Genomic DNA, 6,000 nt, shown 5'->3' on the forward strand with positions numbered 1-6,000 from the left:
GTTTTGCTGGTCAGCAGAGAACCGCAATACAAACATGTCACTAATGAATTCATGCAGTCATGTCAGTCCATTAGTCAGGCCTGAGGCCAGTATTCTTGAAGCACTCGCCTTTAGCCAGGCACTGAACTAGGAGGAGAACAAAGCAATGGATGGTGTCCTTACCCTCACATTCACAGACAACTTCCATGTCGGTCAGGAGCCAAATTCTGATCCTTTTCTACACAGGTTAGACTATGTCCTATAAGCTTATTAGATCTGAGTTTCTTTGTGTAAAATTTTTCTAAAACAAAGAAATTAGTTGATGTGGCAGCACACATTTGTAAGCCCAGCACTCAGGAGGCTGAGGGAGGATGATTGCCATGAATTTGAGACCAGCTCCTGCTCTATTCTTCTGGCTCTGACCTTCGAACTTTCAAAGTCTTTTATTTAGGAGGTATACAGTTCTTTCTGCAATTCTTCTTGCCCCCATTTGGATAAAAGTGAGTAGACCTCAGTAATCTATTTCATCTCGTGTACACATGGGATCCCCTGTCTGCTCGCCCCATGGTTCTTTGAGAATGAACTGCAAGAAGGTACTGAGTTCTAGTCATGCCATTCATTACCAAGGTAAAACATCAGACCCCAGAGCTCTCAGCCATCAGTGCCTTTCATCTGGATACCTGAAAGCCAAATCTTCTCCACAAGAGGGAAGTGAGCTCAGAGACCAAGTGGTTTCTGAAAATCCAGTGGCTTTCCACAGCCATGCCTTCCTGTGCCACATCACTCCCCTTTATGCCTTAAATGCATTTAATCTAAATCTCTAACTTGTTCTGTGTGTGAACTACCACAGCATCATGCAGTGGGGGTTACTCAAGAGAAATAGTACTTCATGTCCTCATTTACAGACAAGAGCAACTCAAGAAGACTGATGGATCCAAGGGCCTGTGTTTAGTTATTTAGAGTAAGAATAAGTCACCTAAGCTCTAGACTTGTTACACTATAAACTATGTTGCATGAATTTAATGACTTTGGTATGTCTGCACACATATCTAGTAACAACCAACAAATGCTCATATTCAAGTATAATAGGGACTGGATTAAACATGAGGTAGAAGGTCATTTTACTCTTAACATGACCTTGGGGAAGACTCTTAAAAGCATCAGCCTGAAGTCTGTTTTATTGTATTTGCTACCAATCCCTAGAATTGCTACTCAGACCAACCATTTTTGTTGTTGCTGCTGCTGTTGTTTGCCTTTGCTTTGGTCTATTTTCCTTGAGACAGAGCCTCACTACGTAGCCCAGGCTAACCTGGAACTCTCTACGTACCCCAGGCTGGCTTCGAGCTCCTGGTCCTCCTTGTTTTTACCTCCCAAGTACTGGGATTATACAAATGTGCCATCATGTTTAGCTCTGAGACCAGCTTTATAAAACATTAATGATTTATTAATTTATTAAAGTGCACGAAGGGATCTGTAGAGGCCCGCCTCGTCTTCTGTTTGTGAATTGGGTTCTGTTTTTGAATATTTTTCATGCTAGTTTTTTTTTTATTTCTTGGTGTGCTTTTCTAAGGACACATAATCAGCATCATAAACACCTATATTTAACAATCAACAACATGGGTGCAAAAAAAAATCTATAATACAGCTTTTTTTTTTTAATCTTTTTGAGACAGGGTCTCCCTGAAGCCCCAGCTGTCCTGGAACTCACTATGTAGACCAGGCTGGCCTTGAACTCACAGAAATCCTCCTGCCTCTGCCTCCCGAGTGCTGGGATTAAAGGAGCACACCACCACACTCGGCTACAGCTTTTTGTTGGAAATATTTTATACTTTCCTCAGAACAGAAACTGAAATAACCTGTTATACAGTCAGCCACAAATACAGTCCTTGAAGTTTGTCTCCGCACATGACCGTGGCTAGAGCTCTGTCACCACTATGCTTGGTGACTTACCCCTTATTTTAAAAAATTAAGTATTTTAAGTGATATTAAGTCCATGTTTTGGTGTGTAATCGTTTTTATTCATGGGCGGGGGGGATAGGCACTGTGCCATGGCATTTGTGTGTAGGTCACAGGACAACTTGAAAGACTCAGTTCTCTCCTTCCACTATGTAGGTCCCGGAGATCAAACTCAGTCTTGGTGGTAGGCACCTTTATCTGCTGAGCCATTTAGCAAGTCCTAGTCTATTTTCTGTTATAATGAAATACCTGAGACTATGTAACATATGAAGAAAAGCAGTTTATCTAGCTCAGTTCTAGAGGTTCAAAGTCATGGCATCAGTGCTGGCTGAGCTCTGGAGGACTTTATGGGGATTGGCAGCACAAAGGTGGGAAAGTATACAAGAGGACAGATCATATGGTCAGGCAGGAAGTCAGAGTCAGAGAAAGGGACAGCCTTGCTCTTTATGTGACAACCCTCTTTCAAGAACTAACTCAGGTTTCCACAAGAACTTCCTCCAATCCCTTTGAGAGTAATGTCTTCCCTAAGATCTGCTCAACTTCCCCTCGGCCTCCCCTCTTAAAGATTCCACTGGAGAACAAACTGCACCCAAACCAGGTACGTGTTCAAATGGATAAAAAAGTAAATATGAAAAGCTTACCCAGCAGCCCTGTTCCCACACTTCCATGTCTACCCCATTCTTCCCACCTGCTCTTTAGGTTCCTACTTTCATAAGTCTCTGGAAACATAAAGAAATGAACTATATAGTGTTACTTCATTTTTCTTTTTAAATTTTTGTTTATTATTAGTATGTGTGTATGTGGGTGTGTGTGCCATAGTGTGTGTGTGTGGAGGTCAGAGGATAACTTTTGAAAGTCAGTTTTCTCCTTCCCTCATGGTTTCCAGGGACTGAGCTCAGGTCATCAGGCCTGCAGGAACAGTACTTTTAACAGCCAAACCATCTCACTGGCCTTTTACCCCTTTGCTTATTTGGACAAAATAGTAAACCACACATACTTTTTATACCCTTCTTTTATACCTTTCTTTTTATTTGCTAAAGTAATTTAAAGGCTATTATTGGCGTGTTACTTTACCCTCTGAGCCTTCAGTGTGTTTCCTTCTTTGAAAAAAAAAAAAAAGGAAGACCGGGTATCGTGTGGCGCATACCTTTAATCCCAGCACTCAGGAGGCAGAGGCAGGTGAATCTCTGTGAGTTCAAGGCCAGCCTGGTCCACATAGTGAGTTCCAGGACCGCTGGGGCTACAGGGAGACCCTGTTTCAAAATGATGAAAAAAAAAAAAAAGGAAATTCTGCTGTATAATCGTGACACCACTAACACACAAAATAAATAAAATTAGTGATGATTTTCTATACCTCACAGCTTAGTACATAATTGAATTCCACTAGCTGTAAAATATCTTTTATTTGTCTCAACAAGGACCCAGACAAGGTCCCCACATTGTAGCTGGTGATACTCAGAATTTCTTATTCTATGACCGTCTCTTTGTTCCCTAGTCACCAGTTGCTTATGTAAAGCAGTTCTGTGGAACGCACTACACTCTGGCTTTGTCTGTTTCCTTGTGTGGATATTTACTTGGTTCCTGTTTTCACTGTATTTCCTGCAAGTGAAATTTAGCTCTAGAAGTCTGGTTAGCTTCAGGTTTGATTCCGCCCCCAAATGCTTCACCAACTGGGGTGATAGCATGCACCTTTTTTTTTTCCCTTGGTCTTTTTGAGACAGGGTTTCCCTGTAGCCCCAGCTGGCCTGGAACTCATTATGCAGACCAAGTGCAGGTACTAAAGGTGTGCACCACAACACCTGGCGATAGTATACACCTTTAATCCCAGCACATGTGAGGCAGTGGCAGGCAGACCTGTACCAATTCAAGGTTTGCCTGTCTAGACAGCAAGTTTCAGGTCGGCCAGTGCTGTGTAGTGAGACCCGGTCTTTTAAAAAAAAAGAATAAGGGGGAGTTGGAGAGATGGCTCAGTGGTTAAGAGTACTTGCTGCTCTTACAGAGGACCTGAGTTTGGTTCCCAGCACCTACATGGCAGTTGAGAACCATCTCTAACTCCAGTTCCAGGGGATCCAATGCCCACCTCTGACATCCTCGGCATTGCATGCATATAGTGCTCTTATATACATGCAGGCAAAACACTCATACACATAAAATAAAAATCATTTCTTTCGTTTCACAGCTAGTGCTCTGTACTCAGTATTCTAACACAATTGCTTGATCGCTACACATTTAGAGATGACAAACTGGTCGTGCCTATGACTTTCACTTTTAACGTTAGGTTTTGAGAACCTTTCCACTCTAGTTCTATGTTCTCATCCTTTGTGACAGTCACATGGATTCCAGTGGATGAAAATATTAGGTGAAAATAAATTGGGCATGGTAGCTCATGCTTATAATCCCAACACTCAGGAAGTTGAGGCAGAAGGACTACCATGAGTTCAGGCTAGCCTGTGCTACGCAGTGAAGTCCAAGTGAGGCTGAGATATTAAATGAGATCCTGCCTCAAAAAAAAAAAAACAAAAAAACAGAGGGCAAGGTGGGGGGAGTTGAAGGGATGTAACTCAGTTGATAGAGTACTTGCCTACTTCATCCCTGGCATCACATAAACAACATGTGGGGGCTTATAACTGTACAACAGCAGTCCCAGAATCCAGGAGGTAGAGGCAAAAGGATCAGAAGTTCAAGGTCACCTTCTACTACATAGGCCACTTGAACTACATGATTCTTTAATTATATGCAATGGGAGTTTCCTTTTTGAAAAGCCTTGGAGTGTCTTTTGGATAAATAAACCTCTTGTGTGTGTGTGTATGTGTGTGTGTGTGTGTGTGTGTGTGTGTATGTGTGTGTGTGTGTGTTCCTGTATGTAAATGTACCCATATTGTGCAGTGCCTGCAGAGGCCAAAAGAGGGCATTGTATCCCCTGAAACTAGAGTTACAGATAGTTGTTAACTGCCATGTGGGTTCTGGGTAGTAAAACTGGGTCTTCTGCAAGAGCAGCCAGTGCTCTTAACCACTAAGCCATCTCTCTGTGCAGCCCCTAAGTAAGCCTTTTATAATGAATTATATTCTAAATTGTGTTGAAACATCTGTAACAGAAACTGCCAGTGGATTGTAAGTTTAAGGCCAGCCTGGACTACAGAGTGAAACCCTGTCTCAAAAGGACCAAAGAAAAAGAACATTGTATCATAAATTTTCTTAAGGGCCAGCTGCTGTGTATGTTGTCTATAATTATGTAACGGGATAGATACTCTGCTATATATTAAGTGTAAAATTTGTTTCCCCTTAGTTAGCAGGATAGTGGTGGAAAATCTCAAACTTCTGAAAGACTGCCTCCAAGCTCCAAATGTAAATACTAGAATCATGCATAATTAAGAGTTACACAATAATAAATAAATAAAGGATCTCTCAACAGAATTCATCAGGTGGAAGTTAAGGACACAGGAAAACATGGGGTGATCCCAGTGGGAATAGTTAAGACATTCAATGTCATGGCTGGCTTTGGTTGTCAACTTGCCACACCTGGGCAGAGGGAACCTCAGCTAGGGGATTTCCTTTGTGGGCTTCCCTATAGCCCCAGCTGGCCTTAAACTCGCTATGGACGACACCTGGTTGGCCTCGATCTCACAGAGATCCGCCTACCTCTGCCTCCCGAGCCACCACACCCAGCAAATGGAGATTCTTTTATGGTCTCTGTACTCTCATTTTGTCTAGTTACTTTCATTCCTCCGCTGGGGCCTGGCGCCAAAGGAGCTGTTTTAGACCATCTAGATCCTGGACCTACATGCAAGGAATTATTCCAGAATCTTCCACTTCACAAAGACAGTCCTGCCATGCTAGCAACCACTTCCCATATTATGATTTCAGCGTGATCTGATCTTGATTTGATATTACCTCACCAAAGTAAAATATTTTATTTATGCTGCAAATCGCAGAAAACCCAACTAAAATTGTCTTCAAGGAAATGCGTATTTACTGACTGATAATGCTGAGAATCAGAGAGCGGGCGGTGAGCTTCCCTGAGACGGCTGAAACCTGGGGCAGTCCGCAGAGCCACCACATTGCAGA

General features: G+C 42.5%; 1 pseudogene; it reads left to right on the forward strand.

Annotated features, from left to right (window-relative positions):
• Positions 1-185: 185 nt before the first annotated feature.
• The window catches only part of LOC103745475, a 6,404-nt pseudogene continuing 589 nt past the window's right edge, over positions 186-6,000 (forward strand).

Source organism: Nannospalax galili, unplaced genomic scaffold (genome assembly GCF_000622305.1).
Source record: "Nannospalax galili isolate Female #2095 unplaced genomic scaffold, S.galili_v1.0 scaffold983, whole genome shotgun sequence".
Classification (NCBI taxonomy): domain Eukaryota; kingdom Metazoa; phylum Chordata; class Mammalia; order Rodentia; family Spalacidae; genus Nannospalax; species Nannospalax galili.